The following is a 22,986-nucleotide window of genomic DNA, read 5'->3' on the forward strand; positions in this document are numbered from 1 at the left end:
ATTTTTACCATTTCGAAAGTGCAAACCCTATGACATTTGGTAGGTTTGGCATATCATATTTTTGAATCTATATCTGACGGTTCAATGTAAGTGATAATCTTTATATCAGTTTGGTTGAGATAAAAAAGTCAGCGTGACGACTGAGATTCGAACCCATGACCCTTGGCTAAAAACGCCACTGCTCTACCACTTGAGCTATCGTTACTTCGATGCGCTCGGACACTAACTTCCCATCTCAACCTCATCTTTGAATGAATTTCCCCTCCTTTTTGCCATTTTTCAAATGTCTGGTAATCTATTCAGTTTTACTTATTAAATTTATTAGAGTTCCTGATCCGATTGATCGAATAAAGTTTTTCAATTAATTAATCTTTATATAGCTCAAGTGGTAGAGCAGCGGCGTATTTAGCCGGAGGGTCGTGGGTTCGAATCCCGCTCGTGACGCTGACTTTTTTATTTCAACCAATGCCTTATAGATTGGTTGATTAATTGAAAAACGTTATTCGGTCAATCGGACCACGAACTCTAATGAACTTAGTAACTGATAATCAGTTGTTCTTAATAGTAAACATAAATTTCCGTGTTTTCGTTAGATTAAATCATTAACGTTAATTAAAGGAATATTGTGTTAATTTCAATGCAAATCTATCAATGCACAGTCTAAATATTTGTGTATTGTAAAATAAACGGAATCGGTTGTTATAGTGACCTCGGTTAATATGAAATTTCACGTCATTCGTGAGTCGGCCGACAGTAAAATGTACATATATTTTGTGTCCTAAAAGTCCCCAAAAAAGAGAAGACACATTGGGAGATGTTTACCCATCTGCTGTGTTTAAATTTGTTATTTTTTGTTAATTGTAATTTTCACGACGGAATTTATTATATGTAACATGTGATATGGGGGAAAACTCAAGTTTTTTTAAATTTATTACAATGTGTTTAGTGGAGAGGGTTTTAGATTGATGCAAATACATTATTTGCTCCAGTTTCCAATTTTATCATTTGGAGGCGTTACGATTTCCTCTTTAATGTTTCCCGCAGGTTCGATGTAGTTATAAAGCCAAATCCCGGTTTATCCTTGCTTGCATTCTCGGCTAAATGTTGCGTTCCGCCCCCCTTTTACACATTTAATACAACAACGCGACCTGATTCGGATTTGAGCGGATCTAGGTTTTCCGGATTTGCTCGATTCATTTTAAAAAACAATAGAACTGTGAAATTTACTGGTTTAAACATACTGGCTTTTGGTACATTACGTTGATAAAATTTCCCACTTGGCTATTCCGATAATGCCACTTTTCATTTAAATAATCTTTTTTCCTCTCGATAAAATAAATTACAAGGCACTTTTTGAAAGTTTATTGCAGGCTTGGATTAGGGATCGCTTATTTTTTTAATTTTTATAATGAGCAGATAACGAGGTAAAGATAGGTTATCTTTTTATAGACCTCTCTCTGCTCTAATAAAGCGTTCATCTTGCTCTGTTTATCATCTATAATTTCTTTTATAGAAGTGAAACTTAAAAGTTTCACTTGGCGCGCGCACAAGGACCGTTTAAATTGAGAAAAAAAGTTTTCTCCTTAACAGTTAATTTGTTGAAATTACTCTTCACATTTGATATTGGTGGATATTAATACTTTTTTTGGGAATATGTCCTATATTGTTCCCATATTATGATTGGTCTGAAAAACGTCACAGACTCATATAAGGACAGGAGAGAGAATAGAGGACGCTGTGAGACGATCAAGTACGATTTCAGACCGTCGAGTATCACTTCGTTAAAGAATTAAATTAGGATGAAATCACCTGCAGTCTATAACGCTTAAAGACGTCGAGTTTATATATAAAAAGAAAACATTCGTTACTGTCAAATAAAACGTTATAAATAGCCAGTTTCCTAATTTCTAGAATTGTGTTCAAATATTATTCTTAGGGAAAGAGATTGCGCTTTGTGAGGTCATTTACTACCATGATGGTCCGTGTTTGAGATGTTTTAGTCGGGTATCTTTTCTGCGAGCGATCCGTTACCTCCAGGATCGATCACCCCCGACGACCGCCGAATATCTCGACTTCCCACCGATAAAAAATGACTCGACCAATTTTTTATTCAATTAACTCAAACCTTTGGACGGCTTCCAGAAGCGTTTTCTACCGATGATATCTTCTCCTGGCAAAAATAGACGCGGCGGAAACCCAATTAGTAGGATTGCCTTTGACGGCCCGCCACAACAATGGACATCACCCGGCTGAGTAATAATCTGTCCACAGAGAATTAAACATTTAATTTTCGATTGTAGTCATATTCCGGAGAAACTTCTGTTTTTGGCAATAAAAGTACGGTATGATATCCAGCGCAGGGATTTTTTTTAATAACAAAAGTCGTTAGAATCAAATTTAGACGGGTTATCGTCAGAAAAGAGAGAGAGCAAGACTTTTCAATTGGACTCGGATTTAACAGGTCGTTATTTTCTAACGGTTTTTCTTTTCACCCACCTTTGTGTCCGACATTTTCTGTGTTTAGCACCGTAAGTCTCGTTAACCAGATGACAACGACTAGGATTAAATAGATTATTTATCGTACCTTGTTGCAATACCCCGTACATAAACCACCTAACGTCCCGTTCAGGTCGCGTTCTGCGCAATAGCCGATCCTTTTACAGAGGTCGGTCGTAATGCTTCGCCGGTTTCGACTCTTAAACCCGTATCCTGAAAGGGAAACAATTTGTCCGTTTGATTATTTTCTCAGATAACATTTTACCTCTCTCCCTTTATTTCGTCGCCGAGCAAACAAATATCCGCGGTGCAATTAATCTGATGTTTGGGCACCGCCGATGTTTGGGTTTTTTAAATGTTTGCTTTTGGCCGAGGGGAAAAAAAAGGAGATTCCCTATGAATTTTCTTGCGACAGTCACATTTATCTCGTAGTTATTTTTAAACTAATCTCGAAAAGGAACAGTTTAAATCCGTTTATAGCGAAAAGATAACAAACACATCCTTTTTTATTGTTTAAACAAAAACAATGTATAAACTTATAAATGGTTTAGTAGAACGATAAACATATCGTTTGAGGGGGGAAAACTGAAACAGAGAGTGGAGTTGAAACGATAATATTTGTTCTCGAATGAAATGTCTGAGCTGAAAAGTTTAAAGCCTTATTCTGAAAATAACAACATAGTATAAAACGAAAGTTTCAAATGACAATAAAAAGAAGCCGGACGCGTGTTTTCTGAGGAGTCTCTTGGTTTTATTTAATTTGATTACTTCATGCATCCTTGCAAATAAAACGTTCGCTTTCGTTCGTAGTAATTTTCTCCCATGCTTCGTAAAAAGTGAAAAATGGCTGATACAATTCCACTGAGGATTTTCCAATCTTTTATTACGTTTGTTTCCTCCAGGATGTAGAAATATTTTACTCTTTTAATTTATCTGTCAATTTTTTACAAAATTTTATTGTGATTATGTATTTTAAAAAATGCATTTTTTTATTAGAAAAATTTTGGTTGATATATGCCGTGAACTTTTGGCATCAAGTGTGTCATCTGTAACCACGCTTCGACTTAATTTTGACTTGCTGACCATTTGGCAGACAAGTGGGAGTCCCGAGCGAGCGAGTTCAGAGATGCCAAAAGATTTGGATTCGTTCGACTAAAGTTGGTATTTTCTCAGTTCTTTCTGAATTAATTAAAAAGCTAGGACTTTTCTTTAATTTATGCAGACAGGCAGTAAATGTCGGTGTCGGTGAGGTTTTGGAGCACCAAAGTTGGTTTTATCTCATGGAAGTCATCGTATCCCATTTCATGTAATAAATAAATAGAATTCAGATGTAAATAATATAATTTTTTAACCAAACATTCATACTTTTCTTTGGCCTATTTTGTAATGCCAGAAATCGTTGTGCAACCAAATTTGGAACCAAGTTGGTTTTACCTCACGGAAATCTTTGTTTCCCATTTCATGTAATAATTAAATAGAATTCAGATATAATTCATATAAATTTTATACCAAATATTCATACTCTCATAAAGTGTAGTGCTAGTCTTTGAGTGGTGTTATGTTTGTGCCGTGTGATATTGTGAAAAGTAAATTTGTATTCTGATGTTTTTATATGATTGTAGCAGAGTGAGGAACGTGGTAAACTTGAAAGTTTTCTTTAAAACAGTTTTAAATATTTTTTAAAAAATCTCTTATACCTTGAGACATTTCATAAATTCCGGAATTATGTGCAATGAGCCAATTTAGTACACCAGACTTTATGCATTGTTTATCTCGTAGAAGTTTTGTATCCTACCGCATGTAATAAATTAATGTTAGTAGTTTTCATCACTTCACTTGTCTGGCGTTGTTTAGGATTAACTACTGTATATTAATTATGAGTGGAAGATGTAATAATAGCTGTAGTAGTTAAATTTATTAAATGAATATAATTGAATTTCATTTTTCTACACTTGATTTTTGACACTAGTGCAAGATTAAGAATGGGTTTGTAAGAAAGGTTTATTCCTCATGTCAAGCCCCCTTCAAGTCTAATAGAGTTAAGCGTTTAAAGGGAATTCCACCCCTTAAACCTTCAACTCAATAGAAGTCCCGCCTTGTGTAACATCGTTGTGACCCCATTTGGTAAAAAGGAAAGGACCACCTGAAGGGATCGATCTGTAGAAAACCTGTATAGTTATTGCCTCTTAGTCTCGTGGACTAAAATACAACCAGAAAGAATCCCGGCGATAAGGCTCAGAAAAAAAAACAGACGACCGGCAGAATTACCGTGTGAAATCTGCGAAAGCAATTATTACTAAGTTGCCTTTATTGGCAGAATGTCTGTATGGTAAATTTAGCCCGTTCGAAACACAGGAGTTATGCGGCAGTATCGAGGTCCCGGTTTGCCAACTTGTCCTTTGTCTACTCTGTGATTACTCGAGAAATTAAATCAACACGCCAAAAACGCCTGTGCTATATACTATTTTCGGCGTTTTACATTTTTACTTCCGAAGATTATATTAAGCTGAGGGAAACCTTTTCAACAACAAAACACATTAACACAATTGTAATGAGTGATCAGCAATGATTTTAGAAAAAACTTTTTTCATTTTTTTTTGTCAGCGTTTCGACTTTATTACTGGTGAATTACAAAACACATTTCGATTGGAAGAGATAATTGTAGAACTCAGATGTAAATAATATAAATTTGAGAACAAATATTCATACTTACATAAAGTGCAGTGCTACTCTTAGCGTGGTGACACATGTTTGTTTTGTGTGATATCTACGCTATAGTTACTGACAACGTTATACTTTTAAATTGCATTTCTTTAGGAATTTATACATCAATTTGTAAATCAATACGGTTTCCGAGACTGTTTCAAGGTTGAAGGGATTGTCAATGACGTTACATTCAAAAACCTGTGCTAGCAAAGTTTCTCTTTCGTGGTATTTCTCGCAATCGAAAAGTAAATGCTTTAAATCTTCGGGTACATCGCAAATGGAACGATTGAGGGATGTCTGTTTTATTTTGTGAAGATAGGCACTTATTCCATGACTCGTTCGTATTCATGTCATTACGGCAAATAATCTCTTATTATTACCGTCTACGTGTAAATACCAGGGTATTTTATGAACATTTGGGAATGAGGCCTTGTAGAAGGGAAAGCCCTTTTCAGCTGCCCCATAATCAGATTGCCGCTTTTTGATCCAAAGTTTATTGAACTACTTTAGCGCATCGAGTTTCAGAAGCTTCAAATCTTGAATGCTGCCGAATTGAGTAGCATGCTCGGCCATTTCGTCCATTGTGTCATTACTCTTTATTCCACTACGTCCTCGTACCCAACAGAAAACGACGTTCTTGTTTTGTCTGCTGAGATCGAAAGTTCTTTTAATAATTTCACATAGGAAATAGTCCGGCTTCGAGTTGTTGCTAAAGGTTTTGAATATTCTGTATCGCAATTTTGCTGTCTGACTTAATACAGGCCTTGGTGACTGTTGTGACTGCCTGATACATATTCAAGGGCTTTTACGATGGCAAACATTTCTGCTGAAAGATGGATACTGCGTTAGGAAGTGAGAGACCTCATTTTTCGGATCCAGAAGGGCACTTCCCGCTTTACCTTCTAGCAGTGAACCATCAGTAAAAATACAGGAATGGTTCGGAAAGAGTTCTTCGAGGTCTGGTAGGAACATTTTATTTGACATATTGGAATGAAACAAGGGAACCTAACCATCCCTAACCATTGTTGTTAAACGTGAATTTCTATTCTGTAATGATGTTTTTGTATGATTGGGGCAGAGTGAGGAACGCGGTAAACCTAAAAAGTTTTCTTTAAAACAGCTTTAAATGTTTAAAACAATCTGTTATAACTTGGAGTATTTTATAAATGCCGGACTTACGTTCATCAATAGATTTAGTACACCAGACTGTATGCATTGCCCCCAGTTTATCATTCGATAAAATTATTGAACTGAACATTTATTTGGCCTATTTAGTCATGCCAGAATTAGTTGTGCAACCAAAGTTGGTTTTTTGTCATGGAAGTCTTCGTAACCCATTTCATGCAATTTATAAATAAATAGATCCGTTATATTTTGTGGTCCGATTGACCAAATAACTTCTTTTAATTAATCTTTATATAAGATATTGGTTGAAATGAAAAAGTTCCACGAGCGGGAAGTCAAGTGCTCAAGTGAAGAGGTAGAGCAGCGGCTTTATTCAGCCGAAGGTCGCGGGTTCGAATCCCACTCTTGACACTGACTTTTTCATTTCAACCAATAAAGATTAAATAAATAGAATTCAAACGTAATTCATATAAATTTTGGACCAAATATTCATACTCACATAAAGTGTAGTGCTACTCTTAGAGTGGTGCCGTGTTTTTCATGTGATACTTTTGTAAAACTTGAAGAACGCAGTAAACGTTGAAAGTTTTCTTTAAAACAGCCTATGATCAAAAAAAATTTTCAAAATTTACTACGTTTACCATCTTATAAAAACAGCAGAATACAATTAACAACAATTATACTCGAAACAAACATGATAGCACAAGCATCCTTCCTGCTTATTATTTTCAAGAATCCATTACAAATAAATGACTTTATCAAAGAAGAAAACAACTTTTTGTACGTGAACAGTGAAAGAAATCTCTTGCAAAGCAATACATAATGCTTATACGATTTTCCGTTATATGTTGTCACACGTTTTAAAAAGAGGATTGCTCCTCAGCCAACTTTTATTAGAAGAGCTATAACAGCCGAATACACAAAAGATGTCAGTTTGCACATTTCCTGTAGGATAGATACGTTGTAGACTAATTTTAAGCCTGGCAGCTTGCATTATACGTGGAAGTGAATCAGCACGGATCGTTTTAGCCAAACCGTACAAAGGCTCTATAAAAGCGCGAGTCAACGGATGAAAAAAAAATTTCCGCGTCAATTTTTATTTCACAGAGGCAAGTTTGTTCAGCGACGTCATTGATGTTTCGGCCCGATGTACAACGAAAATCCCTCGTGATTTGCTGGAACGCGAGCACAATTCAATTCTGCACAGTATAAATCACAGAAATTCTTGTTTTCGGAGATTAGTGAATGAATGAATTATAAATTAATAAAACAAATTTACAAGAACATAAAAACATACCCTACTAAGATTTCTCTGTCAAAATAAAGTGGCTCGCCTTAGTGTACCGCAGGTAGAAAATAAAGTGTAGGTAGGGTACTATAGTAGGAAACTATGTTACACAGATCAACTAGTTGGGCAATTATTACCAACAACAACATAACCTACTGTTAATCAACAAAAGTAAATGTAGACACAGTTGTTCGGGTTGATGCTAAACTAGTCATAGTTTTACGTTACACAAATAGTAGCTTAATTTATTTTTTTGTAAATTGTAGCAAAAAATGGTCTAGAGAGTTAAATTTATTTTATGTTGACAACTGTTCCTTCGTTGGTCCTTTGTGTTTGGTATGGTATGTTATAGTATGGTGATAACGATACTAGGAAGCAGGGTTTGCACTCCCCAGGCACTGCAGCCTTCTAGCTTATTTTACCTTCCTAGTTCCTTAGTTTAGTGGAACAGACTCCATCCTTCTTCTTAGACGTATCAGGTCATTGACTGTCGCTGTTACAATTTCATTCCCTAAGTTTTTTCGTATGTTAGGTTCAATCTCCATTGAGCTGTTGTTTCGCAGTCGAAGATGATATATATATGGGTGGCTGTTTCCTCCTCCTCATTACAACATTAATCTGCAGATGGGATCGTCGTTGCATATGCCCATGTTGTGTAGATGTTTTCTCAGATGCCAGTGACCGGTTAGTAGTCCTATCTATCCTCTCAGTTTAACCCTCTCCAGTTGGAGCAGTGTTTTTGCAAGTCTTGGAGAGGGGTGTTTCATGTGTCTAGCACCGCTAGAGTTTATCCACTTCTCCTTTTGTTTTGTTTGGATCCATTCTGCGATGGAGCATTCTATATTTGTTTTTGCTATTCCAAGTAGAGTTCGGGGCCTATGTGTGGTCTTGCAGATCCTCCTCTGGCCAGTCTGTCTGCTTTCTCATTATCCAAAATTCCCCTGTGCCCTGATACCCAAGATATATCAGCTTGTTGTGTTTCCCCAGGTTTTGGAGTTTTGTGTTTGAATGTTTCATTATCGGCTGATCGATTCCTTGCCAGTTATAACTCATTGAATTTTATTTAAATAGCTTTTACCCTTAACGCAAAACTTCTCTGAACATACATTAGTCCGAAGGGGTTGAGTGCGAAGAAGCATTTCGTGAATACAGTGTGTCTTGTCCTTCCGTCTGATGTTGTCTTGTTAAAATTAAACTTTCCATGTTCACTAAAATCGGGTATCTCACAATTTGTAATTTGTTGGATTCGTGAGGACCGTTCAATAATGAGGTAGTTTAGAAAAAGCCTTTTTCAATTTTTTGGCGACGTTTCGACCTTTATTTCGGGTCATCTTCAGTGCGGGCATAAAGTGGTGTAAAATCTATTCTTGTGGTGTCATATTTTTTGTGAATTTGTTGTGGAAGTAGAATAAAGATCGTGACGTCGGCCAAAAATGAAAAATAGTGTTTTTCCATTATAACTAAACTACCTCATTCTTTACCGCTCCTCACGAATACAATAAATTATTAAACAACCGGTCACTAAAAATCATAACAATTATTGTTTCTTCATTCATTTGGATTTTTGTAGGTGCAACAGAGTAGTTCAATTAGGATGACGATATCTTGTTAAACATTTCTTAATAGGCTATTTAATTCGTAACTTATGAATGTTGGTGATTCAGACTTGAACAAAGTTTGGCAGTTGGTGAGTGGTTTTTGTTGACATCGACCTCGATTGCCCCTCGTAGAGCACAGCTGTTTACTACGGTTAATTGCGCTAAATGTTGCTTCTTTTTGCAGATTCATTTCGGCAATTTTGAATTCGGTAAAAATATTGAAAATGCATGCCAAACGAGTGGTTTGGCGTCTGTAGAATTTCTTTTCTATCGAGAACTTTGTTTATCTTTTTAGGCCAGCTCTCAAAATGGTAATTCACTGTATGCGGAAAGTCATGTACCAATATTACCAGAGTTTCTTTCTCTCCAAACCCCAATGCAATAAACGTAAAACCCTGTTTGTTGGACTATGCCACAGTAAGGATATCCATTTTTAATTCAATTTTTCATCTAGTTAAATTTAGCCGGCTTTGAAACATGGCTTTCCCGTCGCCTTCGAACGAATCCTCCGACGGTTAATGAAGTGTCCATCAGAGGATTGTACATATTGACCGAAAGACTTAGCTAACGGTTGATTAGAGTCGATTCGTGGTACGGGGTGGAAGGTACACCTCTCAGGAAATTACTTCACTAATAACCTTTGTGGGGAGGCCCTTAACACCTCCCCGTCGCTCTCGCCCTACCCCCCGGCCATTTACCTATCACACTCCGGGTCAATCAATCAACTCTCCTCCGGCATATAACAAAATTTGCCGTTATCGACCCGATTATTAATAATCGGTGCCATTCATCACCCTTGCAATCTCGGCGATACCTCAACTCGTTATGTTACGAGCATCGAAGTTTACATAATTTTTAACGTCGTGCCGGATTAACAACCTCATCTGTGTTGTAATCGAACGATGTCCTCCAAGAGCTAGGATCTATGGTACACCGGCCACTCGCCGACAATTTACCCATGAGGATAAAATTGGAAATGTATTTACTCGAGTAATAGCAGCATATATGTCAGAAATTTGAACGCCGGTGCGTTATTTTAACTGGACCGTATTTTCCCCGAGGTTCTGAATTTACTTGAAACTTCGCTAACAGTTTAACTCCAGTTTGACGGGTTGCATTAAGGCCTAGGTTCAAATTATACCGGTTCCGTTTTACGTTGAAGATAAATTCGTGAGCTGTGGTATTTTATGAAAATTAGTCTCTGTCGAACTTCGTCGTTCGCCGTAATTGTGTGTCAAGATTTTGTTATTTAAAGCGATGGTAAATGAAATTGTAAAAATACGGAATGAGACTCTCGACCAGTAAAGTGAGAATTTAATTAAACGAGAGATCAATAACAATAGCAGATATTATTCGTACGTATCGGTTCACATACATATTCATACAGGGGCTTTATTTGTTTGGTGTGTCTTCCCATGAAAATCTCCGACCTGAACCAATCTGATCAAATATTACATCGTGATCCCCACGACAAAGAATTTTTTTTACTTAATCCATATTTGCTTAGTGGTCATAATTGACCACATTAATTATTCTTTTTACCCTAAGGTTTTTGGTTGAGATGACAAATTAGTGCCACGAGAGGGATTCGAACCCATGACCTTCGGATCAATACGCCGCTGTTCTAACCACTTGAGCTATCCTGACACAAGTGGCTAGAGCTGCGGCGTATTGAGCCGAAGGTCGTCGGTTCGAATCCCGCTCGTGGCTCTAATTTTTCATCTCAAATAAAAACCTTAGTTAAAAATAATAATTAATTTTTATTTAACATTGTAATTTCTTAACTTTTTCTTCTTTCGCTTATGTTTATTTTCCATTTAACTTTTCTCGACATTCCTGGGCGTTCTATCAACGGAATTTCTAGTATTCGGACCGTTTGCAATTTTTATGTAATTGAATTTCCATTGTTTTTTTAAAGAAGGGGAGAGGTTTATGGTGTTGATTGGCAGGGCAGTGCTGTTGATGTGCTTTCTTCCGCCTAAAATTATATAATAACACGTTATTAGACTGATTGCTAACTCAAGTAGCGGGAGGAATAGACGTATTCTTGGAGAAAGATTATGTATTATTTATTATTTAATCACATCAATTTTGTTGTCTGTACATTGTTGTGAAATTTCCTGTTGTGGTCAGAACCTGGGTCTGTTAGTAGGTGGTTTTTTTGGTCCTGCAACTTTTGCGAAGTTGTTATAAGTCTTTAATTTCAAACGTTTCTGCCTAAAAAGGAAATGAAACTGATTCCGATATAACTGTTAGTATCAGTTTTGAAGGAGAAAAATAAAGATTAGCGTTCCTTTAAATTATAGGGTTGTGAGATGGCTTAATGTCCGAGGGTGTGCTAGATTTCCTTTTCAATGGCTGGTATTAGTATTCAACAGATCGATGTATGTGTTACTGACTGCTTAAAACCATTTTTAATTAAGTTTTTCGTGTTTTTAATTTCAATTTAATGATACTAAGCCCTGTCTTAGAAATCGACGAGTAGTCACTTAGAAACTTTCCCTTACAAAATACGCCAGATTTGCCCAGTTCTTTCTCTTTCTCTGCCCATTACAAATTCCATTAAAGAAAGTTTGTTTAGTTTTCCTTCTTTTGAAAATTTTGATCTCGTTTTTCATGTATCTCACCCCATTCAGCTCTGCAGTATATGTGTAGTCATTGTTAACGTCTAATGATAATCGTTTTATTATAAATTTTAGCTAGATTGTTTAAAATAATTTTTAACCTATTTTCGTTTGTTTTTCAGGTAAGTGAAGAGAAATTTCTGTATACGACGTTCATTCTCTACTAAAGTAAGTTAACATTCCACATTCTAAAACAAAATCCCAGCTCCCATCCACGGAGCGCGAACAAGTACAATTGTCGCTCGGCGTTCGTTGCCGGGAACGGTTTTCATGCCTTCTTAATGAAACCCAAATGGAATCAGGCATCCGCGCTGTGGGCGTTTTTTCTGATCTCGAGAAGCCGACCGGATTAAAAAGAAAATACTTGAAAGCCCTTGCCCTAATGACATTAAGTATGCCAAGGAAGATTTCCAGATCGAAGTTTTCCCGAGGCCCAAAACAAAATGAATGGGGAGGCCCTCTTCGCAATTTTCCGTAAACTTGACCGATCCATTTTCTCGTAAAGAATCGGTTTTTTTCCATCCACAACATGCTTCTTAGTAATTATCCTAAATATATCGACCGCTCCGTTTGAAAAGATTTTACTTTGTAATCAGCGCAGTTTTTAAAAATTAAGTACGAAAGCGGCAAACGACATACTGACATTGGAGATAATGAGTTACTAATTGGACGATAAATTGCGAGACTAATCTAGTTACAATTAATTACAACATATTTATTTTAGTGAAATCAAATTAAAAGAGATCAGAAAATTCGTTGATGTTATTAGAAATTAATAATGGTGGTTTGAAAGAAAATACACCAAAACACAAAATCATTTAGTGATATAATATATTGTTAGTTTAAATTTATACAGTGTTAATCAATTGTTGTTAATTTGTGGGATTCATGAGGAGCGGTCATTAGTCAAATTAGTTCAGAAAAACACCTTTTTCATTTTTTTTGCCGACGTTTCGACCTTTATTCGGGTCATCTTCAGGGCATAAAGTGTGATGTGTGAAATTGTCGTGACAATCTTGACCACTCGTCACGAATCCAACAAATTATTAAACAACCGGTCACTAAAAATTACATAAATTGTTATTTTTGTCTTGGAATGTATTTAAAACTTCACGCACTGAAGAAGTACGTTTATGAACTGGTCTTGGTATAAAATCACAAATATACCACCAATTAGTCGAGACAACATCAATTTCTCTTAGTCTTTGACTTGGCCAGGCTGATCATACTTGTAAGAGGATCCATTATTTTCTTGGTTATCGTTTGTTTATACCAGTTATATTAGTAAAAGTTCTATACCTCTTTTCCGGACTCTAAATAATGACCCAAATTTGACACATTTTAAAATTACTAAACAGTTAACAGTTGCCTTAACTAGGTTAACTTTCCTGATGACATTTGACATTCTCGCTTAATAGACAATCTTGTTGGGCAGCCTAGAAAAACATCAAATATTGTTTTTCCGCTGATTGTTTATATTAGGTCAATTAACTTTCGTGTCCGAACTCACCTTAAACAAATTTATGCAAATAAGCCTGAAGTGCAGCAGGTTTTTTTCCAGAGCAACTCTGCCGTGTCGAGGGCCGAAGAAAGCGCTAACGCCTTTTTAAAAAGAGGGTCGGCGAAAATCTTTCGGTTCGTGAATGGGGGCGGAAACGGAGAAAGTCGAAACGGCCGACCTTTGAGATAAAAACCAGCCCCTGGTTTTCTGATCCTGTAATTAACGCGTCCATGGTCATAGGTATCCGCGCCAGTTCACGCCCGATGAATGAAAATTCGATAATTCTCCAATTAAGGAATTACATTGATCAATTCCGTTCTTCATCGCGCCAGTTCGCCTTGAAATAGTTCCTGTTATCAACCCTTTACAAGTTTCTGTAAACATTAACTACTAACATATAATGAGATAACAAGCTTTCTGATAAACAGCCGTACAATTTATTTAGTTAGCAATTAACGATCTCATTAAGAAGATTCAAGAAACAGAAAGTGGTGCGTGTAGCATTGCGGTGGCAAATAAGTCGGGAAACTTGTAGGGTACAAAGACCTGTTGTTGGATTCTCTTGGAAGGTGGCACAAAACAAAACGGGCCAAGATTTCCCATTAACAGAGATTCAAGTATATCACGAACTCAAAGAACAAAAAAAAAAAATACACCGGAATATCACCTTTTCGTATAACATTTCTTCTACTGGCATCTAAATAGCGGTGAACATAACGTACTCATGATATTGCTCAACAGACCCATTTTACTTTCGGACCTGACACGTTCTTGTCGGTGAACCTCCCGGCATAAACTCATCGTTTTAAACTATCATCTGCACCATATTTTGGCTTAAGCTCCCTCTGCAGAAATCGTGTACATATTGAAACATCGGTTTATCATATCCTTACTTACTGATTAAATCAAATCTTGTAACAGTTTTTATAGTCCAACATTTTCTGATGGAAAGTAAAAATCAGTGATCCGATTGACTCTTAATTTGTCAATAATGGAATGTTCTATTGTGCTCTTTTGAATTAATTTCGTAGGGTATATATATTAGCCACTTTCGCTTCATTTCATCCAAACCCTAATATTTATTGCTTATTTCTAATTAATAGTAAATGCTTTGTTCAATTGAATTAATTTTTGTGCAATGATTTTTGGTCTTTAGTCTTAGTTTTTACAATGTTGTTTCACAACTCGACAGTCATGGTTAGTTTGAAAACATCGGATTTATTTTAAATCCCCGACTAATAAAAAATTAGTTTTATTCCATTATTTCGTTCTCGGATAAAACAAAAGGCTATCGTTCTCAGATAAATCCTCTTTTTTTTGTCTCTAAATTCCCAAGAAATATTAATCAGCTATCTCTAAACGTTCCTACATGAAACTATCAGAATATCCTAACTGGATGTTCGAACAAATGAATTTGTGAGATTTTTCCTTTCCCTGACGAAGAACAGCGACGACAATGCAAATAAAAATATTTACAAGGGATAATAAAGAATTGTTACTCATTCTACTTATTTTCTGCTCATTTATGATCTTGTTTTTTTCTGCATTTAGTTTTACGCCTTATTAGGCAGTAGTATTAGTAACTGTTAATTTATCGCTGGAAGCACATAACATATAAAGACTTCCTTTGCTACCTACCTGGTGCCTACTTCATAATAAAATTCAAACTAATATTTTTAATGTAATAGCTTGTAATTTTTACAATTCTTTTCATAATAAAAAGGTACAATGTACAAATTGTAAAGTCGAAAATACTAAAAATAAAAAACAAGAAATTCCATTCTTTGCAATTCTCGAGGATTTAATTTTCAGTGGTGATGAAGAACAAATTAATGAGGGTGTGGCTCGACAAAATATTACTAGAAGTAGAAAAACCTACGGGAACATGAATCAATTTTGACTTCACAAGTGTATTGAATTTAAAGAACGGTTTAGAATGCCATCGTACAGACTCGAATTGCTTTTGACCACTATAAGAAAACCTAAAGAGAAAAGCGCGCAAAAAGCAGTTTTGTTTCAGCAAAACAAACACTGCATTGGTATAAGTACTTTTACCGTTGATAAGTGTGTAAAACATATGATGAATGCAGGCAATACCTAGTTCCCACGCTCATTGCATGACCAGAAAATATCACTACAATTGTAAATGCGTTTTCAAATATGGCCCATTTCCCTCACGTTTGTGGATTAATGTATCGTTGATTCCGCCTTTAAAATGAGCCATTTTTGCATTTTTAATAATAACAGCAATAACTAATAACAGCAACCTGTTTTGCTCGAAACAGCAAATGAGTTTTTCCAAGGTTTCCCTTTCTAACCATCTAACCGTACAGCTGACTTGTATTTTGGTAGTTGTTTACTTGTGTAATATCAGTTATATGACATTCTCCATTATGAAACAGAACATACTAGTACTTTGTAGTTCGTGTCTTCTACATTTTAACTAATATTGTTAGTAGCATTATGAAATAGGCAATCCTGGCCTGTAAATAATTCGGGAAGACACTTGGATGTCTGTTTTACGAAATGGACGCAGTTATCTTTGGAAAATCGGTAAAAAGCGGTATTTTGATCAATCTCCGCACAATTCCAACATTACTCGAAGGGTACAGATTTGTTTTGGCTCTTCTCGACGACCACCGATCCGTCGCAGATCGTGCCGAATTACCGTTCAGTGCATACAAAACCGAACTAAACCGGCTTTCACCGTTTTCTTTCCCACCGTCGTCTCGTGAAATTAACTGGAGGCCCGGCGAAAAGTGCAGTCCTGCGTTTCGCTCTGGTCGATTAGGCGCCGCGGAGGCCCTGTCAAGACGAGATTTTATCTCACGGCTTCCTCAGTAGAACCAAGTCCGGCCGATGTTGATTCAAATCCCGCCGGTTCAATTCCACCCTCCTCCCCATCTATCCCTGTATCAACAGAACGTCTTTTTCATCCCTTTGACTCAGTTTAATTTTCCTTTTTAATTAAATTTATCTTACCGTTCAACCGTTCGAAATTATTTATAAGTGAAAATAAAAAATATTTCCAAGTCCTGTATATTTTAGCTATAGAGATTTAAAATATATTTCTTTCGTATCATATTAAAATTGTTGGTACGACTTCAGTTTATCGCTTATTTACGAAGGAAAGCATTGTTCAAACCCATAATGTAGAATGGGCATTAAATATGGAAGACGGCGGAAGTACATTCCATTATAGAAACAGGGAAATGCTTCAGTTCTCTCGTTTAAAATTAATGCAGGCACCCGGACGGCTTAAATTAATTCATATCAAAATACAAATAAAAACATTTTCTTAGCGTTCTGTTGAGAAAACTGAAAATGTACGACATCTGGTCGGCAATCATGTGGGAAACACTGGGGTGTCTGATTTGTCTCGAGTTTATACCTTATATACGTAGGTTTGAATTCGTTTAATTAAATGTTCTTTCATCTTATTGAATCGTCAGAAAATAGTACTTCCTGTGACAGGTACTAAGTCATTAAAAACGACGTTTATAATTAAGAAAGTCTTTTATTTAGAAAATTAACTACTTAAATACAAAATAAATGCTCAATTTAATGACGAAAATAATTTTTAAGATCAATATCTAGTAGCTTAAAACATAGTTTTTGTAGTGCCATTGATGTTAACTGACGAGTCAGAAGGTGAATGCCATCATCAAGGGCTTGATCACGGTTAAATTGCCCGCATGACAAATTTTCTATTATAGGCAAGAGTCGAACACGATTGCTACTAATCTCTTTACGTTTAATTCCGCTCGATCGTCCCGTCCAATCCAGCCGATTTGCAAGACATTTAAATTTTTACACCTTTACTGACATTCATTACTGTTAAAAAATACAAATTGAATATAAGTTGATGGTTTTAGCGTAAAAAAATATTTCCGTTCCTGCATTCAAAATAATTGTTTCCCCAATTTTAAGTAATTAAAGTTTAAATTTTAAGCAAGGCGAAATAACATTTCCTGCTTTTTCCTCGTTTTATGAAATTATACAGACCTTTCCCTCTAAGAGCATAACCCTCTCCCCCCACAATTAGCAGATTAAACTTTTAACAAAACATTTCACTGTGTAATTGAAAATCCTCGCGGTAAAAGAATTTTACCATTTTTTTTTAACCTCGTCTCAAGGTGGTCCAAATGCAAACAGCCCCCATGCAAACGCCATTTAGCCTTATTAACGTTTATCTCGGCGAGTCACCGTTTCCAAGAGTAGAATAGACCAAGGGCATAAGAGATAGGCACCCTATCTTCGACACCCTACGACCCAACCCTGGAATCCTCCGATAGCTTTTTTTCAACCCCTCCCTCTCACAGGAATAAAATAAATAACTGAAAAATAAGCCGGCGAATCTGCCCTCCACTCAGTGGAATTCATTCCGAGCTTCGGGCATCATATCCTCCTGGTGGAGGGCTTTTGAATGATTATTTAAAATTCTTTTGGGAATTGTTTATAAAAGGATTTTACCTCCTGGATTCATGATTCCCGGACAAAATAACTCGGCGTTTTAAGGGTGATTTTTTAAACTTCTTGTCGAATTATATTATCGGGACGACCTTCAGGCTCGTGTCACAAGTTTCACCATTACTCATCCCCTAGCGTCATCCCGGTTTTACATTGTTCAAGTTTCAACACAATTCTCTAAAGTGTTTCTTCAATAATGTATTGTTTACCATCAGATAGTAATAGCATGCATAATGTAGATTCACATTCTTGTCAACAAGAGAATCTTCGTCAATGTTGATGAAGTGATTGAAGATTGAGATGAAGTGGTTAAAGATTTTAATTATTTTTTAAATGGAACATAAAAAGTTAAATATCATTGGAAATTATCTTATTAATAGGCAGTTTATTGTTCTTGCAAAGTAACTGTACTTTCCCACCAAGAGTTTGTGTTATTTTCTTATCCTCGCTTACGTTCATTTGAGCGTAATCCTAATGGAATTTGCTTGTTTAAACATCATTGGCGGACTGCCCAGAAAATCTAAACTTAAAAATGTGAAATATACTTCTTACATTTTCTCTCGAAAAACGGAAAAAATCAGAAATAACCTGCGTGTTGTTAAGAATGAGCAAGATTTCCTCGGCCGGTGCGATTTTATTTTCCATCTGTGGAGGAAAACAGACCGGACGGCTTGCATAGTGGTTTATTAAGATTTAGCCGTTTAATACAAATACGATCTTCGAATAACGAATCTCGTCGTTATTTGCAAACCTTTTAATGAGCTCCCATCAATATGCTTGGAGTAATGTGTAGAACAGTTGGGAATCCTGTTGCCGGTCGTCGGTTCCATCCCATCGATGTTGCCTATAGCTGAATTTACACTCCTCCTCGGATCTATTGGCGGAATTACTAAAAAAAAAAAATATTAAATCTGGGTGTGTATAATTTCAACCAATAAAGCATCCTAGACTGATGGGATTCCACCAGTTTCACCGATGATTATGGGGTAAAGGAATATGAAATAAAGCTCCGTATGATGTCTATTTCAAAGTATCATATCTTTTTAAACGGCACAGGGGACCCAATAATTGACGCGCCGTCCGAGTACCACCTTCATGTCAGAAGTCATATCTACTCGCTCACTGTAAGTGGCCAAGGCATGGTGCTCTTCCATCAGATGTGACACACTGAGCAACTTTTCTCTTCAAACGGGACACCTGTGAGAGATTTGACCCCAAAGTAGTTGCCCTTCTGTCAGACGGGTGTGGCTGATCGTTCGTCGTGTTCTTTACTCCCAGGGACTTCTCGGACGACCCATATGTGTATGTTTGTACCTTTTAGTGATGTTTTACTGCGATTTTGAAGGCATTTTTTTTAACAGCGTCAGTAATACGTAAATCACAGATTCCAATTTAGGGAATAATTATAATTTTATTTGTAAAAAGTTGAGTAATACAGTAAGATAAAACATAAAAAGATAATACATTTTTTAATGATGAATTAATGAAACAATAACTAAAAATTAGTCATTTAACTAATCGGCACATTTTCGCCTGTCACCTAAAAGCAGTGATTGTAACAGGTGGCAGGAGTTACGTCAGTGAATAAAAATGACAAAAATTAATTCAAATGAGTTGGAAGGTATATAAAACAAAATAAATGAATAAAAGTAATGAAGAGTGAAAAACAAAAATAAAATGAAATGCAATAAATTCAAATAAAGATAAAATAAAATTTAAAGAATATAATAATTGCCATATGATGCCAAATGTACCACAAAGAAAGTGCAAATTATAAAACAACAATGTCTCACTGGCACTCTCAACACGACACGCACACTTACTCAGAAAACAAACACTTTGAGTGAGTAGAAATCCTTTGATTGAATATAAAAAATATATTTTTTTGCATTGTATAAATTCTCTTTTTTCCACATCCTTACATGTATTTGTACAATTTAAAAAATGTTTGTAAATCCCAGGCCCTGAAGATGATCTCAATAAAGATCGAAACGTGTTGTGATTAGTGACCGTTAATCGATAATTATTCAGAAATCGTGAGATGCGGTCTGGTGTGGTGTAGGTTTCAGAAAAACGTTGGCACGATAAAGATCGAAACGTTGGCTGATAAAGAAAATGTTTTTCTGAAACCTACATCACACCAGACCGCATCTCACGATTTCTGAATAAATAAAGATCTTACATTGGCACGATAAAGAAAATGTTTTTCTGAAACCTACATCACACCAGACCGCATCACACGATTTCTGAATAATCAAATTATAGATTTAAAATTTTTACAGGAAGACGTTTCTTCAAAATTACAATGACTATTAAATTTGTTAAAATTAATTTTATGATTATAAAAAACCGACCTTGTTAAGGAAATAAAATTTAAAGCTCTTTAAAATTAATTTTGTTTACTTAATGAAGAACATAAATCATCTGATTTAGCATTGTTTAGAAGTGTGTTTCTTAGGGACCTGTGTTTCACACTTTGTTGACGTCTTGAAGATCGGTCAAGAATGAGGTAGTTAAGAAAAACTTTTCATTTTTTGCCGACGTTTCTACCTTTATTATTCAGGTCATCTTCAATGCCTGGGTAAATTACAAAACCTATGTTGGAAAAAATACAATTTATAATTTGTTTATATGTAAACATTTAGAGGGTAACCATGTTTTAACAAGTTTAAGATCATTTTTAATACATGTAAACAAATTATCAATTATCCTTTCAGAAAAAAAAGTCAAACTCGTATCATCAACATAACTAAAAACTTTACCGTACAATTTCAATTTTAAAACTTCATTAATGCATACATGTAAATCAGATTGTTTTGGAAACAAAATTATCGCTTACATCCATTGAAACTAGAGAAATTGTCAAGGCAATAAAAACCATCAATGTAAATAGAAGCATCTGGTTTAAAAGTGTTTAAATCTATATTTAAACTTGCATCTCTTTTAAGACCGTTCGAAAATAGTGATTCACCTTAATGACTTTTAATCTCTGGGAAACGCATCTCGTTTGTTCCCATTTGGACCTGTTTCAGAACTTCAGGATAGCTATCTTGGTCGCCTACTGTGGCGAGGACCAGGGTTTTATCTCAGATTTGCAGCCTTTCGTGGCGCGTAAAGAGGCCGGCCGCGTCCTCGTAAACGTGATGGATAATTTTTGTTTTCTTTTTCCTCGCTCGTTTGAACAGTCCCTTTTTTTGACCCTAGCGAGGGCCAGAAGCCGTCGCGATCTGGCGTGACATCATACGTTTCTTTTTGTTATGTTTTCACGGGCTGCGAACGCGTGAATCCTTCGATAAAAGAGCTCGGCAACACGTATTTCGCAAAAAAAAAACTTTAGAAACACGATACGTTATTTATTGGGGATAACACAAAAAACCACATTGTTCTGTACCAACGATTTCTTTATAAACGTTTTCAATTGAAATCCCCAACCGAATAAATAGACAAAAATAGAATAGAATAGAATAGATAGACAAAAAACACAAAGATACTCTGACGGAAAAGACAGAACCATTTTCATTATATTTATGTAAGCAATTTAATTATAATAAACACTTATCTTTCCTGTGGCTTGTTTATTCAATTGAAATCATTTGTTGTATTGTAGCGTTGGTCTAAAATAGAAAGATTTTTCATTTTTAAATTTACATTTATTTAGAAATCGTGAGATGCGGTCTGGTCTCACGATTTCTAAATAAATATCGATTAACGGTCACTAATCACCACACATTTAAATTTATATTTACCTTTGAAGAAGAAATATAATCACAAAAACAAAAATACCTAAAAAATGATTAGTTAAACTAACATACACCTATTTAATACTGCAGTCAACTTAAATATATTCCCAGCATATGGAAATAACAGAAGCCATTATGATAAAATAATCGGGGAAACCGGTGAACAAGGTCAAATCATATAGACTAATATCACTATTACCGGGCAGTCTCTAGGCTTTTCAAAAACTCATTGTTAAAAAGAATAAAACCCATTGTAGAAAAAAAGAAAATCATCCCTGACCATCAATTTGGATTCTGAACATATTCAACAATAGATCGAATTCACGAGTAACAGACGTAATAGAAAAATCACACGAAGAAAAACAAATTTATTGTGCTATCTTCCTTGATGTCTGGGTTTTTGACAAGGTCTGGCACGAAGGACTTACAGTAAAAAAGCAGGGATGCTACCAAAGAAGTATGTACATTTTATCAGCTCCTAACAAACGAATAGACGTTCTAGAGTCCAACAAGAATATCATTATTCAGAATGTAAATCAATAAATGCAAGAGTGGCACAATGAAGCGTATTATGTCCAACTTTACTTGTTATACACCAGTGATATTCCGAAAATGAATGGAGTAAAAATTGCACGTTTGACACGGCGGTATATCAATATGGACCGACCATCAACCATTTATCTAAAATCCTCCAAAAGGCTTGTAACAAGATGGACAACGAATGGACAAAAATTGGTGAATCATGGTCAATCTGTTCATATAAATTTATTCACAAATAAGTGGATCACATCTCACAATCGACGGAACTATTCAACCATATACCGATGCAGCTAGATATCTGGGAATGACCTTAGATGCCAAGCTGAGAAGGGAAGAGCATGTGAAGAAGAAAAGAGGACAGAAATAGGTTTAACTATACTGGTTGAAATGACGCGGCTCCAACCTTACTCTACAAAATAAATTATTATACAAGCAAGCCCTAAAGCCTATGTGTGGTTCGAATCCAGCGGCCCTGCATTCCAACCCGACATACTTACAAATGGGCTTTTTTTTCAAAAACACCGGCACCCCGAGGGTTGATATAACCTCTGCTGTTGCGAACCCTCGTAAAAAAAAAAAAGAAGCCTATGTGGACATTTGGTATTCACCTATGGAGTTGTATCAAAGCCAACAATGTCAAAATTATACAAACACTTCTAAATAAAATCTTACTTAACCTGATCCAATACACGTTGGATTATGAACTAAGGAATATGAACTTACACAGGAATCTTAAGACCCCTGAGTTCACTGCAGAATGGTGTTCGTATCGTAAAATCGAAATTTTTTAATTTTATTATATTATTTCACCAGTCTCGCCTCAGCCTAAATCGAAACAACGTCACAAAGTTGAAAAGAACAAAGCCATTTGTGCTAGTGTAGTTAAATATTTTGTGAA

The 22,986-nt window shown here is 35.8% G+C and overlaps 1 protein-coding gene across 15 annotated transcripts in view; it reads left to right on the forward strand.

Moving 5' to 3' along the window:
- Nucleotides 1–22,986, forward strand: part of LOC106663606 (pumilio homolog 2) — a 342,434-nt gene that overhangs the window by 145,841 nt on the left and 173,607 nt on the right. The gene's annotated exons all lie outside the window — the stretch shown is intronic.

Source organism: Cimex lectularius, unplaced genomic scaffold (assembly GCF_000648675.2).
Source record: "Cimex lectularius strain Harlan isolate CLEC.00 unplaced genomic scaffold, Clec_2.1 scaffold135, whole genome shotgun sequence".
NCBI classification, from domain to species: domain Eukaryota; kingdom Metazoa; phylum Arthropoda; class Insecta; order Hemiptera; family Cimicidae; genus Cimex; species Cimex lectularius.